Source organism: Tupaia chinensis, unplaced genomic scaffold, assembly GCF_000334495.1.
Source record: "Tupaia chinensis unplaced genomic scaffold, TupChi_1.0 Scaffold000212_1, whole genome shotgun sequence".
Classification (NCBI taxonomy): domain Eukaryota; kingdom Metazoa; phylum Chordata; class Mammalia; order Scandentia; family Tupaiidae; genus Tupaia; species Tupaia belangeri.
Window position 1 is genome coordinate 2,738,373 of NW_006159687.1, and position 18,103 is coordinate 2,756,475.

General features: G+C 50.5%; 1 long non-coding RNA gene across 1 annotated transcript in view; it reads right to left on the minus strand.

Annotated features, from left to right (window-relative positions):
- Positions 1-15,878: 15,878 nt before the first annotated feature.
- The window catches only part of LOC102488067 (uncharacterized), a 51,031-nt gene continuing 48,806 nt past the window's right edge, over positions 15,879-18,103 (minus strand). The window contains exons 4-5 of the long non-coding RNA XR_001370311.2: positions 17,623-17,748; positions 15,879-17,313 (exon numbers count right to left, since the gene is read on the minus strand). This is a non-coding gene — a long non-coding RNA (uncharacterized LOC102488067). The remainder of the gene's footprint in view (positions 17,314-17,622; positions 17,749-18,103) is intronic.

The following is an 18,103-nucleotide window of genomic DNA, read 5'->3' on the forward strand; positions in this document are numbered from 1 at the left end:
CGCACACGCGCCCGGCGTGAGTTTTAAGCCACCGGGTCCGGGACGCAAACCGCAGTCAACTACATGGGAGTCCAGCGACATAGCCATTAACGCTAACTGCTGGTTCCCAAAATAATTCTTTTTAAAAAACAGTTTATTAATTTATTCTGAGGCAGAGACTGGCACCCCCACTGGGTCATTACACAAGGTCCAGCCCCAGCCCAGCGAGCCAGGATCATAGGTATGCTCCCATGTGTCCAGCAGGCACAGGAGACTTCAGGACCAAAACCCAGGGCCTTCCCACATGGCTTCCATACCGGGGAGTGCTGCATTACTGCTGGTCACAACGGGCGGCCCCTGCTCATCTGTCCATGGCAAACTAATCCTTAGACCTAGCTGGGGACCTAAGACGATAGTGATAACATTTTGCTTTTCCTACAAAAAGATGTTTTTTAATTCTTTCATATGTTGCCTAAAGAGACATAATTCAAAACAAACTGAATAACTAAAAGTAAAGGCTGGGGCGGCAGGTAGTGTAGTGGTTAAGGCGCTGCACTCCCACGTGACTGACCATGGTTTGAGTCCTGAATCCAGTGGCTTGAAACTTACACCAGGTGCAGCGTGCCCAGAATCCCGAGAGGAGAATGGAGGGGAAGGAATTGCGACGTGGCCATCCCCCCCGGAGAGTGATTTCTCACTTTCTGTCTCTCTGGTGAGTGCACTAACACTATAGCAAAAGTCTGTCTCAGAAAAAAAGTAAAGACTGATTTTTAGTTGAAAAAAATTAAAAATAGATTAGGTCCAGTCCATGCATGGTGGGTGAGGCAGCCAGATCCCGCATGGCCAGCCGCACGATTCAAGTGCTGGACCCACAGCTTAAAACTCTTGCAGGGCCAGGCATGCGTGCATACGGGCCCACCATCCCAAAAGGAGAAATGGAGAAGGGACTGCAGAGTGGCCATCTCCTGTGGGGGTTGCTTTCTCACCTTCCTCTCTCCTCCTCTCTGTCTCTCTCCGGCAAGCACACATGCCATCTGGCACCCCCCCAAAAAAAGATTAATCACATACATTTATTTCCTCTCTTATTCAAGTCCTCCTTAAATACACAAATTGAAGAAAAAAGGTCTAAATCCAGGAAGACAAAAGGAATAGGAGAGGATATATGTAAATATAACCGTTTTTAAAATTATTTACTTAATTTTATGTATTCATTCATTTATTTTAATTTGACCAGAGAGGGAAAGTAAGAAAGCAGGCCACCAGGTCCGGGGCTTGACCCATGGTCGGCCATGGGAGTGTCCACAACCTTAACCAACATGCCACCTGCTGCCCCCTTTTATTAATGTAACGAGTTTTTATAAGACAATAAGCAGATTGTCTTTGTAAAGAGTCTTAGAAATACTGTGACTGTCCCCAGGAGGTAGCCCAAGAAGAAGCAAACCAGGTGGATCTGCAGAACAATTGAGAAGCTTAGGGTTTGGGGGTGCCAGGGCCACAGAAGGCAGGAGACGCAGAGAATGTCTAAAAGCAGGGAACCGGCTGGCGTGTCAGATCCGTCCTGGCTCTTTGGCCCCCTGTTCCTCATATGGCCGTAGTTCAAAGTGTATGTAGGTGGGGGAGGAGGGAGACCAGAGAGGCCTGCTTGGCAAGAAGCCTCTGCCCAACTGTCACGGTCCACACAACAGCACGGAGGGACCTGCACACCGAGCGCTGGACTCCAGGCTGACCCTCTTCCCTGGTAATCCCGCCTTCCCAGAGGGAGGCGAGAAAAGGGGACCAGCTGTCTTCTCTGTTGCTACCCAGCCCTGTGAGTACAATCCTGTCCCCACCTAGACCCCAAAATTGAGAAGTAAAACTGGTGTTTAGAAGGCCAGGGAGGAGGCAGGGAGGAGGAGGAAGAATCGGAGGAAAAGGATCCTATGGGCAGAGAGCTGGGAACAGCACAAAAGGCTGATTGGGTCCAGATGCCGGCACATGGGAAGGTCCCCAGTTCAAGTCCGTGGTCTCCCCGAGTACCCCAGGCACAAGCCGACCTGTGATCTGGGGTTGACTGAAGGCTGGAGGTGGGTGGTGGCATCAGGATCTCCTTGGGGTATTGTCTCTCTCCCCCTATCTCTGTCTCTTGCTATCATGGAAGAAATAAATGTCAGAAAATGCAGTGTTGTTCAGCATTGGTGTAAATGGACACTAAAATACAGCCACATGACCCTTCGATTCATCCTGTATGCCCCAGAATTCCACCTCTTGCTCACAAACCAGGAGCAGCCCGGAGAAGGGGCCCCTGATCCTGGTATATGACCCAAACCCAAAAGCGGAAACACGGGGATGGGCAAAGGAGGGCTGAAAGCCATCGCCCTGACAGCACCCACAAAGCGCATCTACAAGACTGAGTATGCTCCCGTTGACCAAAGGACGAGCCGAGGACGTGAAAAGGCGGCCGCCCCCTTGTCAGCCTGGCGGAGGGACTGACAGGCAGTGACTTCACGGCTAGGCGCGGCCCGTCCTTGCTCACGCACCAGGCAGTCTGCATTCTCCGGACGCGCCCCTCGGTCAGAGGCCTTCGGACACAGCGGCATGTGTCACCAGCAGGACAGCGGTGCCCTGGTCCCAGCGCCCCCGCTGACCCGCTGGCGGCCGCGGTCAGCTCTCACACACTCCTCCCGCCTTTTCCCTCATCTAGAAAATGGTGACGACAGAATACACGCCACAGAGTCGTGGGAGGCCAAGATTATAACACGCACAGAAGCTTGAGAGTCGTCTCCGCGGCTAGGTAGCCAGATCTAACGTGCCCTACTGTGCGGTTCAAGTCCCGGACCCAGCAGCTTGAAAAACATGTCAGGCACATGTGCATGTGTCCCCAAATTCTTGAAAGGAGGGAGAAATGGAGGAGAAGGGGTTGCAGTGTGATTATTCCCCGTGTGGGGGGCTTTCTCCTCCTCCTCCTCCTCCTTCTCTCTCTCTCTTTCTCTCTGTCTCTCCATCTCTCTGGTGTGTGCACATGCCCTCTGATGAAAAAAAAAAATCACTACATCTGGTGTTCTGTGTTGATTTCATACACTGTGATAAATGCCCACAAACTGTGAGGCTGAGTCAACAACGTGTTTCTCTTACAGCTCCAAAGGTCAGAATTCTGAACTCAGCCTCACTGGGCTGAAGTCAGGGTGCCGCAGGGCTCCCCTCCAGCAGCTCTGGAAGCCGCTCCCGCCCTGCCTGGCCTCCCTCTGGAGTTGTGTTCCTGCCTGCTGGAAGGTGTCACCCTGCCCTCCGCGGCATCACGTCCCTTCCTTCAAAGGACACTTGTGATTGCCTTTAAGGCTGGCCTGGATAACCCGGATTGTCTCCCCATCTCGGGATCTTTTCACTTAATCGCATCTACGAAATGCATCTTTACCTCCTAAGATAACCGGGTTCCAGAGATGAGGGCCCAGATACCTTCTGCCGTGACACAGCGTTCCCCTGCGTTATCTAGAAAGCACGCTTGGGGAGGAGCGGCCTGACCAAACCTGCAGAGTACCTTGATCGTAAAACGTCCCTGCCCTCAGCCTTGGCCACGTGGAAGATTCCATGGAGCACCTGAGCTTTTCTGGCTACAGAAGCAGTAACCTTTCATTATAGGCTCTTAGCACCTGCTGGGGTTTCCTTAGGCACGTCGGGAGGGACGCTGGACCACGCCAGCAGGGCCGGGCGCCTCGTGATCTCACGGGTGGACGTGTCCGCTTGGCCCGGGTTCTGACAGCTGAATGGGAGAGTATCCCTCCCTGGCTACAGCTGCCAGAGGCCGTCTCAGGGTCGGTCAGCAGCGGCGCTCACACAGGGAGAGCGCTTGGAGGGTTGCTCCCTCGGAGTAGCCACCTGGAGGCCAGCCAGGCCGGCAGGGGTCGGAGACTGCACTAGCACTGCCCACCCTGGGGTGGTGGGGCAGGAGAATCAGGCCTTCTCCTAGAGATCGCCCTTTTACAGCCCCACAGGGTGGGGTCTCCTGCATTATCAATTGCAGTACTTTTGTTTGTTTGTTTGTTTGTTTGTTTGTTTATTTAATTCACTCATTTGTTTTAGTTTGACCAGAGAGAGACACAGACAGAAAGAGAGAAAAACAGAGGGAAAGTGAGAAAGCAAGCCACCAAGTCCAGGACTGGAACTGTGGTCGGCCATGTGGGAGTGTCCAGCGCCTTAACCACCATGCCACCTGCTGGCCCCGGTTTTTGTTTTTAATTCGGCAAGGCTTTTGGCCATGTAGTTGCCAAGCCGTGTGGTGTTCCAGCATTTCACGTGGCCCTACTAGAGACTCAGCAACGCTCTCGGTCATCCAGGGGGTCCACGAAGGACGGAGGAGGAAGAGAAGGAATGATGTTTGCGAGTGCCTCCGTGCTGCAGGCCCCACGCTGCGCTGAGTAACAAACGCTTCTCACCGTGAGGCTAAGCTCCTTCCACAGACTCGTACAGTTAACAAGAGGCAGGGGGCACCAGCAGTTGGCGTAATGGCTGTGTCGCTGGACTCCTATGTAGTCGACCGTGGTTCAAGTCCCAGACTCGGTGGCTTAAATTCACGCCTGGAGCATGTATGTGTGTGCCCAGGATCCCGAGAGGAGAATGGAGAAGGGATTGCAGCATGGCCATCCTCCCAGGTGGTGATTTTTCACTTTCTGACTCTCTGTCATTCTGGCGAGCACACGTGCCCTATAGCAAAATTCTCTCAAAAAAAAATATTATAAACAAAAGGCAGAGGGAACCAGCAGGTGGCATGGTGGTTAAGGGGGTTGGATTGCCACATAGCCGACCACTCCGGTTCAAGCCCTGAATTTGGCAGCTTGCTTTTTCTCTATACCTTTCTCTCTCTCTCTCTGTCTCTCTCTGGTCAAATTTAAAAAAATAATAATAACAAATGGAATTAAATAAACAAATAATTCTTTTAGAAAAATACAAGGCAGAGTTTGGAGTCACGTGGAAGTGTGTCTGAGTAGGAAAGGATTGTTTCCACCGCACCCCTCCATTTGAAGGAAGGAGAGGGAAGAAAGAATTTGGCCAGGGCCATGACCACGTGCTTTGATCTGGAGTTCCTTAATTACCAGCAGCAGATTATTCTTCAGTTATGGACTCACACCCTAGCCACGAAACCAGCAGCTAAATGACAAATGAATAGCACGCTTTTGAGAAATGGCTCAGCAAACCGAAATCTCATAGGTTCTGCATTGTGTGCCTAGCCAATTGTCTTATGAGCCAGTGGTCTCTAACATGCATATATTTTATTCTAGTCCATAGAAAATAGTTGGTCACACATCCTTACTAGACATGCATTTTTTTAAATAAATTATTTGCAGGTACTATTATAGAAATACACAAAAGTGGGGCCGGCAGGTGGCATGGTGGTGAAGGCGCTGGACCCTGTATGGCTGACCGTGGTTCAAGTGCCGGACCCGGTGGCTTGCTTTCTCACTTTCCCTCTCTCTGTTTCTCTCTGATCAAACTGGAAAATAATAATAAATAAAGAATTATTTTTAAAAAATAAATCTAGGAAAGCAAATGAAAAAACACAAAAGTAAACATGTACAGTGTGATATTTTAGCAGTTAGAAGCTCTAATAGTTTTCTTTCTACGTTCTGACGTGTTGCTGTATGAACAGCCCACGTGCAAGACCACCGTGACACAGTGAAACTGCTGAGATATGGCACAGTGGTACACACTGAGACCTGCTCGTCGACCTCCCAGAACACCAGCACTGATGATAAAGAGCCTATAAACGTTGTTACTTCATAAAGGCAAGTACTCCTGTAGCCAAAATAAACTCAGGTGACTCCATGGAATCGTCTGCATTGCCAGTCAGAATCCTTCCAAATCTCTTCATGGCCAAGCAGCACTCTAGTCCCTAAATACGGCCCCTCGATATGTGTTGCCTAGTTTCTCCCTAAATGTTCTCATTGCCATAGCTAACAGCTTGGAAAAGTGGGCTGAACTGAAGGTGTCCTATACCACGGAAACTCACATTTTGCTTAAACTTAGGTCATGAAGAATTCGCCCTGAATTTGGGGTGGATATCGGTGGAAGTGGCTTCATTTCTGTATTGCAGAGAAGTCTTCGGTGATGAAAGACCACCCACTCGCTACTCAGCTGGCGTCTGCTCTGTTTTCTGTCAGGAGAATGCATCCCTGAGTTTTCTCTCCCTTGGGATAGTGAAAGCCCTACTCCCTGAAGGGAGGTAATCTACAATGTCTTTTTGTTTTTAAGAATTATTTAATTTAATTTAATTTTTATTTATTTGTTCATTTATTTTAATTTGATCAGAGGGGAACAGAGCGAGAGAGAGAGAGAGGGAAAGTGAGAAAGCAAGCCTCCAGGTCTGGGACTCGAACCATGGTCAGCCACGTGGGAGTTCAGTGCCCTTAACCACCATGCCACTTGCTGGATCCTGCAAGGTCTTTCTAAGTTGTCCTCCACAGCTTTCTGAGCTGAGGGCAAGGCTTCCTGAGCAGCACGGCCCCACTCACGGGGACCGCTCTCTCCTGACCATAGGTATGTCTGGATAGAAAGGAGCTGAGTGAGCCCAGCAGCCGGTGGGTGGTGGGCGCGTGCGATTCGGAAGGGGAAGGACTGGGTGAGGGAGGACTGTTCATGGAAGTACTCAAGGACGAGGCCCTGCAGCAGATACTGCAAGTCAGTGTTCAAGTCTAAGAGCTTAGATAATGTTGGAATTCTCGAGGCCGACACGTGGCTTGGTGGTTAGGCTGTGAGACTCCCACATGGCCGACTGCAGTTTGACTCCCAGACCTAGTGGCTTGCTTTCTCACTTGCCCTCTCTTTATCTCTCGACTCTCTCTGGTGAGCACCCATGCCCTTCAGCAAATTAAAAGTAATAACAAACAAAATTAAATAAGTAATTTGTTTAAAATGTCGAAATTCCAAGCACAGGCAAAACTGGTCATCCTGGAAAATACCGAAGAGGAGGACTGCTTCTCGCAGAGACCATTCAGATGCTTTCTGGGACAGGGGGAGGGGAGAATATGGAGACCGCGGTGAAGAGTCATGGTCGTCAAACTTCAGTGAACTTTGTTAAAATGAGATTCTAGGGACCAGCAGTTGGTGTAATGGCTATGTCGCTGGACTTTCATGTAGTCAACAGCGGTTTGAGTCCCGGACCCAGTGGCTTAAACTCACGCTGGGAACACGGGCGTGCGTGCCCAAGATCCCGAGAGGAGAATGGAGGAGAAGGGATTGCGGCGTGGCCATACCCCCTGAAGGGGCGATTTCTCGCTTTCTGTCTCTCTGTCTCTCTCTGTCTGTCTGGCGAGCACACACGCCCTATAGCTGAAACCTCTCCCCAAAAAAAAAGACTTTGAGAAAAAAAGACCAAGGTGCCTGGGGGAACACAAACTTCGCAACACACAAGAAAATTACAAAGACCTAAAGAAGATGGTAAGGGAACCAGCAGTCAGCGTAATGGCTATGTCGCTGGACTTCCACGTAGTCAACCGCAGCAGTTCGTGTCCCAGACCCGGTGGTTTAAAACTCACGCCGGGCACGTGTGCGTGCATGCCCAGGATCCTGAGAGGAGAATGGAGGAGAAGGGATTGCAGAGTGACCATCCCCCCCCCCGGGGGGGTGATTTCTCGCTTTCTGTCTCTGTCTCTGTCTGTCTGGCAAGTACACGCACCCTATAGCAAAAACCTCTCAAAAATAAATAAATAAGGAAAGAAAGAAGATGATAAGAGCAGCTGCTGACAGTAAACACACCACTGTACAGTAAAAGGTCTAAAATCAATCTATCTTTGTTTTTGGTGGTTGTAGTTGTGTTCTATTTATTTATCTATGTTTTACAGTGGGTAACTGTGTGTCAATTACAGCATACCAAACAAATTTCCCCCTCGTAAATACACTGCCTATCAGCCCAGTCAAAGGCATTATCATATACATCATAATCAGCAGATTCCGCTTTGCAATGTACATTTTTTTGTTTTGAAAGAATGCTGGCGCCCTCTCTAGTGCAGGAACACTCACGCCTGAGGGGAGCCAGCAGGGCTCAGCATGATAAGGGTTCGGGCCCCTAGTTTCTGAGGGTAAGGCAAAGCCTCTGTGGCGCCTTCTCCCCAGGCTGCTGCTCACCGTGGGGACCTGGGGACGCGGGATGTTTACAGTGCTGGCTGCGGTCACTCTGCAGTTTACCTCCTGTTGCTTTCTGCACACGCTCACTCAGCTCTGGACAGCCCCCCGCGTGACCGAGATAATCAGGTTCCTACAAACGCTGTGTGTCGTTCCCCTGCTTTCTGCTGGGATTTACCGTGAGCTGCTGTCACTGTTCGTATAGAAATGCATTCAGGTTTTTTTTGTTTTTTTTTTTGAGAAGTTTTTGCTATAGGGCGCGCGTACTCGCCAAAGACAGAGAGACACAGAGAGACAGAAAGTGAGAAATCACCCCCCAGGGGGGATGGTCACGCTGCAATCCCTTCTCCATTCTCCTCTCGGGATCTTGGGCATGCACGTACACGCACCTGGTGTGAGTTTAAGCTACTAGGTCCGGGATTCAAACTGCGGTCAACTACGTGGGAGTCCAGCAACATAGCCATTACACCAACTGCTGGTCCCCATTCAGGTTTATTTTATATTGCTGCTTGCTTGGTGCCCATTTTTACTGATACGTTGTATTTACTCTGGCTGTATAGACTATGCCAAAATTTATTCTCTCTAAAAAAATTTCTTTTTAATTTTCTAGAGGTTGCGTGCACTCACGAGAGAGAGAAAAAATGCCCCATGGGTGGTCATGCCAGTGCCTTCATTTCTCCTCTTAGGATTTTGGTCATGCACGCACATGTGCCCGGTGTGTTTTTCAAGCCACTGGATCCAGGACTCAAACCCTACATGCAGCCACCACACTGGCAGCTGGCCCGAAGTTTATTGTTATTGCCAGGGGACACGTGCACTAGAGTGCGGAGAAAGAGACAGAGAGGGAAGGCAACTCCCGCCGGGGAGGTGGTGCCACCATCCCCTCTCCTCTGTCCCTCCTGCCTTCAGGATTCGGAGTAGGTTCCTGCTCTGCATGTTTTCCAAGCTGCTGGGGCCCGGACTCAAATCACCGGCAGCCACGTGGATCAGGCCCCCGATGCACGAGCATAACCACTGCATTACAAGGCCAGTCTACAAAGTGCATTTTTTTTTAAAGAGAGATTTTTGCTATAGGGGGCATGCGCTCACTCCTGAGATAGAGACAGAGAGTGAGAGATCACAGTCTAGGGTGATAACTACACTGCAGTCCCTTCTCCACTCTCCTCTCGGGATCTCGGGCACTCACGCACACGCGGCCGGCGTGAATTTGGTTATTGAACTCAAATCAGGTTGGCTCGCCCAAGCTCTATAAAACCAAACCATAGAGACACAGCGTGATGAAGGAGAGGACAGCTTTACTGAAAAGCACAAAGCCAAGAGGGCGGACAGCTCATGCTGAAAAGGCCCAGTTCCCCACATACAATTTTAAGGGCAGAATTAGGGGCAGAGGTCCCAGGCATACGCACAGTTCAGGGATTGGTTCAAGAGGACAGGACCATCTCATGGGCATTCTTGATTGGCGAGGTCTTAGAAAATCAAATTTCTGTGCGGGTGTCTGGAGCCATTCAGCCTGGGCTCTTTGAGCTCACAGCCAGCAGTTTCCATCCTACGGAACATATTACATATTGAAACGAAAGCCTTATAAAAGTGAGAGTTTCAGAAGTCAAATGGCCAATGTTGTTTCATTATCATAACCGAAGTCTGAAGTCCTACCCCTTACTCTGGGCCGTTACAATGTACATGGACCTTATATTCCAAGAACCTTAGAAAATACACTTTACTTTTAGTTCAACTCTCATTAATTTTCACTTCAGGAAATTCTCACTTTTTCTTTAACAGAAGGGGAAACTGAGGACCGATCCCTCTTAGGGGGTCCCTGCTCAGTTTCACTTTTAAGCCGCCAGGTCCAGGACTTGAACCGCGGTCGACTATGTGGGAGTCCAGCGACTCCAATCACAATTCCATCTGCTGGTTGCCAATGATGTGTTCTACTATATTTTGTATTGTAACTCACTTTTTGGTACTAGCATTTTACAGCCTTACCTCAGAGTTATTCTGGGTTCAATTCCAACTCACTGCAATAAAGCAAGTAGCACAATAAAGTGAACCACAGATTTGTGGTGTCCTGGTGTATATAAAAGTTATTTTACAGGGAACCAGCAGTTAGCATAATGGCTATGTCGCTGGACTCCCACGTAGTCGACCGCGGTTCGCGTCCTGGACCCGGTGACTTAAAACTCACGCCGGGCACGTGTGCGTGTGTGCCCAAGATCCCTAGAGGAGAATGGAGGAGAAGGGATTGCGGCGTGACCGTCCCCTCTTGGGGGTGATTTCTCGCTTTCTGTCTCTCTGTCTCTCTCTGTCTGTCTGGCGAGCGCACGCGCCCTATAGCGAAAACCTCTCCAAAAAAAAAAAAAGTTATTTTACATTATACTGTGATCTATTCGATGTGTAATAGCATATGTCTAAAAACAATCACCTGCAGTTTTAGCAAGTCATAATGCTTTTGCTGATGCTGATGGAAGATCTTGCTCGATGTCAATGGCTGAGTGGGTGGTGGTTACTGAGATTGGGTGGCTGTGGCAATTTCTTTTTGTTTTTTAAGAATTATTTTTCATCTTTATTTATTATTATTATTATTAGTTTCCAGTTAGAACAGAGAGAGACAGAGACAGAGAGAGAGGGAAAGTGAGAAAGCAAGCTACCAGGTCCAGAACTTGAACCATGGCCGACCATGTGGGAGTCCAGTGCCTTAACCACCACACCACCTGCTGGCCCCGGCAATTTCTTAAAGTAAGATACAACGGACTTTGCTACATTAACCGACTCTTTCATGGGAGATTTCTCTGCAGCATGTGATACTACTAGATAGCATTTCACCCATGGTAGACTTATTATTATTTTTTTTTTGAGAGGTTTTCGCTATAGGGCGCGTGTGCTCGCCAGACAGACAGAGAGAGACAGAGAGACAGAAAGCGAGAAATCACCCCCCAGAGGGGATGGTCACGTCGCAATCCCTTCTTCTCCATTCTCCTCTCGGGATCTTGGGCACGCACGCACACGCGCCCGGCATGAGTTTTAAGCCACCGGGTCCAGGATGCGAACCGCAGTCGACTACATGGGAGTCCAGCGACATAGCCATTACGCTTACTGCTGGTTCCCGCCCATGGTAGACTTCTTTCAAAATTAAAGTCAATCTTCTCAACCCTGTCACAGCTTCATTAACTAAGTTTATAGAATTTTTTTTTTTGAGAGGTTTTTGCTATAGGGCGCATGTACTCACCAGAAAGACAGAGAGAGACAGAGAGACAGAAAGCGAGAAATCACCCCCCAGGGGGGGGATGGCCAGGAAGCAATCCCTTCTCCTCCGTTCTCCTCTCGGGATCTTGGGCACGCACGCACATGTGCCCAGTGTGAGTTTAAGCCACCGGGTCTGGGACTCGAACCACGGTAGACTACATGGGAGTCCAGCGTCATAGCCATTATGCCAACTGCTGGTCCTGAGCAGCAATATTTCGAAAGGACTGTTTTTATTTTTCTGAGCAGTAGGTCTAAACAGTAAGCCATGCTGTGAGCAAGTGCACTATGATCCAGGCTTTGCGATCCCGCTTAGAGCGCACAGGCAGAGCAGACTGAGCGTCATCTTTAAGGACTCCATGATCTTCCGAGTGGTAATTGAGCACTGGCTTCATCTTACAGCCACCAGCTCCATGGGCCCCTAACAGGGGAGGACAGTCAGCCTTTTGAGGGTCTGAAGCTAGGCACTGTTTCTCCTCTCTAGCTGAGAAATTCCTGGGGGGCATGGCAGTTCCCTACCCTGACTTTGCCAGGTTTTCGGGGTTCCTTCTGCAACAGCACTTGCGGCTTCACTTGGCACTTTCATGCTACGAAGCAGCTTCTTTCTTTCAACCTCCTGAACCCCTGCTAGCATCAAGCTTTTCTTTATGTCGCCCTCACCTCTGGCTTCGCGGACTGAGAGAGATAGGGCCTTGCTCCAGGTTAGCCTTTGCTGTTGTGGCTGGTTTGACCTTCCATCCCGACCACTAAAACTTTCTCCGAGTCAGCAATAGACCGTCTCACTCTCTTCTCAGTCATGTGTTCACTCAAGTTACCTTTCCATGTTTGCCAGTAACTTTTCCTTTGCCGTGCGCAAGCGCCTCGCTCTCAGCCCCTCCTAGCTTTGGCCATGCCGTCCTCGCCCAGCTGAATCATCTCTAGCTTTCGCTTAAAAATAAGAAATAGACAACCCTCCTTTGCACTCAAGCACTCCGAGGTCTCTGCAGGGTTGGTAACTGACCGAACTTCAGTACTGTTGTGTCTCTGGGACTAGAAAGACACCCCTTCCAGAGGGGGCAGAGAGGAGAGAGGTCAGCTGGAGCTCACCTGGCTTTCATCAGACTCACGGACACGGGGGTTCGTGGTGCCCAGCACTGCAACAGTGTCATCGGAGACCACACACCACAGGTCACATGGCAGAGACGGTCACAGGGGAAAGCTCGAAATATTGAAAGAACTGCCAAAAATATGACTCAGAGACGAGAAATTTCCCACATGCTGTTGGGGAAACGGCACCGACAGACCTGCTCGGCACGAGGGCTCGACAAACCTTCCATTTGCAAAAAGTAATTATCTGCGAAGTCTAATAAGGCAAAGCGCAATAAAACAACGCCTGCCTCTAAACTGTCTTACTATTTGCTTATACCACCATATGGAGGGCAGAAGACCGAATTACCATTTTGTGATGTTTAATTTCTTTTGTAAGTGCCAGTATTCGATGTAGCCAATATATTCATTAGTGCTATGCACTTTGTATTTTTCCAAGGTTAACAGAATATTATTGTATATTATATACTGTATTATATGAACAAAACTATGTCTTCCCCTACAAAAAGCACTTTAAAATCACTTCTAATAAAAGTTTATTAGAAAAATAGAAATTGGGGGTCCAGCAGGTGGTGTGGTGGTTATGGGTGTTGGACTCCCACATGGCCAACCTGTTCAAGTCCCGGACCTGAAACCTTGTTTTCTCACTTTCTCTCTCTCTCTTTCTCTCTCTGTATCTCTCTGGAAATATTAAATAATAATGATAATAATAGGGCAAAGGAGTAGAGCCTGAGGAAAGACATTAAGGAGAAAAATAGAGAGGCAAAGCATTAATGGGACAAAAAAATGGGTATTATCTGTTGAAGATAACTTTATGGTATTATCAGCTGGACTAGGGAGAAATGTACACACGCTGGAATATCCACTTTGTAAGTTGAATAACGTGACTGAATGTATAAAAAAACTTGAAATAAAAGAAAAAGAAAACTAATAATAATAAATTTTAAAACTCTTTTTTTCTTTTGCTTTGTTTTGCTTTTTGGACAGAAAGCGAGAAATCACTCCCCAGGGGGGATGGCCACACCGCAATCCCTTCTCCTCCATTCTCCTCTCAGGATCTTGGGCACACATGCACACACACGCCCGGCATGAGTTTAAGCCACCGGGTCCAGGACTCGAACTACAGTTGACTACATGGGAGTCCAGCGACGTAGCCATTACACTAACTGCTGGTCCCTATTACCCCCATTTTCTGTATGGGAGATCTAAGACTCAGTGGAAAGAAGTAGCTAGAAAGTGGGCTTTGGGAGGACACCAAGACGCCACGAGTCCTGCCCTTGTGCATGTAATCCTGACGACCCCAAAGGGACCCTCCTGGCTATGTTCACTGGCCAAGAAAAGCAGCAGCCGGAAATCCAGGATGTCCATGCGCCTTGTGATGTCCACAGTGAGTAGAAAGAATCTCAACAGGAGGCGGCCTATGCGGTTTCCATCTCCCTCCCGCAGCGCTGGCCCCTTGGACTCAGGTAAGTTTCTGCCTTCTTTGATCTTGAGTTTCATCAAAGTCCCGAGTAAATAGCTTGAGTGGATGATCCCTGAGGGCCCGTGGGCTCTGACGGCTGGGAATTAGCTTCTCTTTCCTGTCTGTAGCGCAGGGAAGCAGTGTTGGAAAGCTGAAGTCCCCTCAGGGTGCGTCCTCACGGCATTCTCACACTGCTCCTTTCACTCCGCACCACCGTGCACCAAACGCGGCCTTCTCTCCTTTAATCCCCCAGAGAGCTTCAAAAAGTCGGAGTGGGGTGGGCTGAGGAAATCAGGGAAAAACATTTCAAAGGCACAAAACTGAAAAGTTACCTGGCGATGATAACATACATGGTAATGTCGTTGACTGGACTGACAGACACTCTGCTCATGCTCGGAAGAACCATTTTGTATGCTGAACAGATGAACACTGATTAAAGTGAATAAATAAAAGAGCACTGGTGTTGTTCTCATTTCACAAGAAGGGAGATTGGATCATAAAAAAATAAATAAATAACGGATTTGTCTAAACATTACTGACAAGTGGGCCCACCGTCCAGTGCACAGACTGAGGGGCCGGGTCTTGAAGCTAGGAAGAGTTTCACAGCATCGCCAACCAGCAGGGAGACAGGAGCAAACTGCAGGCCTGCCTGTCCTGCCCAGAAAGACACGCCTTTCACAGCACAAGAAACGGGCAGGGACCTCGGGGTGATGTTGTGTACCAGTCCTGGACCGATTGGTGCGTGGGGCTGAGGAGGGCCAGAGCCACAGGTCCTTCGGTCCAGACTGCAAGACAGCCCACACCACCTATCTGGTCTCTCCGAGTGCTGTTCTTTTCCTTCCATTGCAAACCACGTTTTGTTCCAGCCTGCAGCCGGGGTCAGCTTTATGTCCATCATCTCAAGCAAACGCATCCAAGTCCGCGTTCATGACACCAGTCAGCACTAGATTTTTCTGGGGGTTTTCTTCCCGCTTTTGCTAGTCCTAGCCAGTCACAGAGAGATGCACACAGCAGGCTGTAGAATTCAGAGTGGAACCCAGGTTTGTCCCCTCCGAAGCCCATGCTCTGAACCCTCACGCCATGCTGCGACTTCCAGCTGTGTATACGTGGATTCGGGCAGGGGAGAGTGGACAGGGCGGCAGGGAACCCTCTTTTCTGTCTGAGTCTACAATCCTGTGAGCACAATCTATGTCTGCACATCCTTCTGTCCCTGTTCCCCACTTCCTGCTTTTCCACCTCCAAGACGCCCGAGAGTAACTGCTCATGAGCGATGAGGCGGCAGTGTAGGGAGCCCGGGTGCTGCCCTGGCTTTGTCACTTACACGACTGAGTTCTGATTCTTTGTAAACAATGAAGGGATCAGCAGGTGGTTAGAAGTTAAAGTGTGGATCCCACATGGCCGACTGCACAGTTGAGCCCAGACCTAGTGGCTTGAAATCACGCTAGGCATGTGTGCGTGCGTGCCCAAAATCCTGAGAGGAGAATGGAGGAGAAGGCCCTCCCCCTGGGAGGTGATTTCTCTCTCTCTCTCTCTTTCTCTCTCTCTCTCTCTCTCACATACACACACAAGCTCTATGGCATAAACAAACAAACAAAGAAAATTGAGAATACTTTCTCTGTCAACTCATATGGTTGTTATATAAAAAATCAGACTCAGGACCAGCAGATAACATAATGGCTATGTCGCTGGACTCCCATGTAGTCGACCACAGTTCAAGTCCCAGACCCGGTGGCTTCAACTCACACTGGGAGCACATGCTTGTGTGCCCAAGATCCTGAAAGGAGAATGGAGGAGAAGAGGGATTGCGGCGTGGCCATCCCCCGGGGGGTGATTTCTCGCTTTCTGTCTCTCTGTCTCTCTCTCTCTGATTATCTGGCAAGCACACACGCCCTCTTCCAAAAAAAAAAAAATCAGACTCATTTATTCATCCACTGAACAAATACTTGTTGAATACCGACTATGTGAAAAGCACTGTTCTGGACCCTGATGGTAAAATAAAGAACAAGACAAGATTTTGCCCTCGTGAAGCTTATATTCTAATAGAAGAAAGCAGACAGTGAGAATGCAAACAAATAAATGGGGCACTTTCAGATTAAGTATTAAACAGGGAGGAGGGAGGCGATTTTAGATGCCGATGGTGGGGGGACTCTGGAAAGGCCTGGAAAGGTGCCGTTGGAGCAGAGCCTGCAGCACGAGAACAGCCGGCGGTTGGAAGGGCGCTCCGGGCAGAGAGGAGCTGAGCATGTGCAGGGGAGAAGCCTCCTGGCGGCTGGAGCAGGGAGTCGGGGCAAGAGGATGAAGTGAGGAAGGAGAGAGGCTGGTCCGAAGCTCACTTTTGAGGGCGATGAAGCACATTACATGACTTGAAGCTGAAAAGGGACGTGATCTGAAGAACTTTGAGACTGGACGTTCACAGCAGGTGTCGGGAGGAGAACACGGCCGGTGGAGGGCAGAGGCGGAGGGCAACCGGGGAGGCAGGTTGAAAGCTATTACTCGAGTCCCGAGAGAGAGAACTCAGACCTGGTGTAGGCTGGGAGCATGGAGAAAAGGGGAGGTAGCCACAGGACATGCTGATGGGCTGCAGAAGGGACATGGTGCCTAAGGGGCTGCAGGATCCGAGCCTGCCGAGCCAACCGACGGCCCACGACCGGTGAAAGGGGCTGAACTGGGATGCAGCACCGAGCTAGGGTCCCCGTGAGACCACAGCTGTCCGGGGAGGTTGAGGGCGCCAAGGGTGCTGCTCAGGGACCCTAAATACAAGCTCCCCTTCACAGCCTGTCTACGTGCGGCCCTGCTATGCAGAGTATCTGTCTCAAAGATTTGGAATGTGGGGCCTGGCCTAGCGCGAGGCCTTTATCTTATTTGAAGGTAGACCCATCACCTCCATTCATTCTCCAGAGACTCGAGCCTGCTCCTGGGTACTTATGTTGTCCTTCACATTCGACGATAGCGCTTACATTTATCAATGTCTGAAACATCCAACTGAATCAGTCGTATTTGCAAAGAGCTGGATTAAGCAAACCAGAAGCCGGGAAGTCTAGAGGTTGAGGGAGCGGCCTTGCTGCTGTGACAGCGCTTCAGGGTGTGCATGGTCGGTGGGACCACCTTCCCGGCCAGGGCAGGACATCCGTAGTCCCCGCTCAGTCACCTCCTCCACATGCCAGCAGCACCCCGTTGGTGACAACCAAAACTCTACATTATTTCCTGGGGAGTGCAGCCCCAGCCCGGCAGAGACCCACGACTGTGCATTTACTAGGACCCGTTGGGCCTGCATGGACTCCCTGTCACCATTGTCCGATCTCACTCTATTATGTCGTATTAGTCCACGGCACGGAGGGAGTGGAGCTGCTCACTTTGCAAGAAATAATCACGTCTTCTCACACTCCTTTGCCCCTGCAAGCACCAGCCCGGACTTCTCGGCTGGTTCCCTGGGGCTCGCGGGTGCGTGAAGTAGCTTCCTGTAAGAGAGATCTCAGTAAGAGAGCCTCCCCGCTTCGCTCACCCGCCCACCCGGGCCTGCTACCAAAGCCTCCCGTTTACTACATAGATCCAAGGAGGACGCCCGAAGCACGGGGTGCCAGGAAGGGCAGGGTGAGAGGAGTCTGCCAAGTGACTGATCAGGGCGTGGGCCTGGGTGGGGCCGTCTCCGCCGCTGCACCATTGGCACAGGCTACCTCTCCGGGCAAAGGGTACCGCCTGAAAGAACAGGCGAAGCAACGCCCTCACCGGGCAAGGGCCCTGACTCCCTCTTCCCCAGCCGGTCTCACCGGTTGCTCCGCCTTGGAGGAGTTCATCTGATAGGAGAGCTCCCTCCTGGCTCTGCCTCTGCCGCACAGCGAGTCTTCTCGTGATTCATGGATTACTCACCCGGAGCTGGCTTCCCGGTGATCCGCCTAGAGAAGGGGGTGCACAACTCTCAGGGAACAGCTAGGAATTAAGTCCCCTCCTCCGTACACACGCGGGCAGGCTGTGGGACGCACTGTGTCACGGTGGGGCTGCACTGTCCCCTTGGCACTCTGACCCCGCAGCTGTCCCGCCTTCACTGGCCGTCACAGCTCAGGCGCACAGCGAGCCTCGCTCGGACACCCTTACAGAGACATCGCCGTCCGCGACGTCTCCCAGGGACGAAGGCAGTTTGGACAGGCCACGGTCACGCGTGGACTCTGAACGCAGCCCTCGCTTGCTCTTATGCTGCTGGAAACGGCAGGGGGGCCCCCGCCCCCCGCCCCGCCGCGCGCGGCGCCCCCC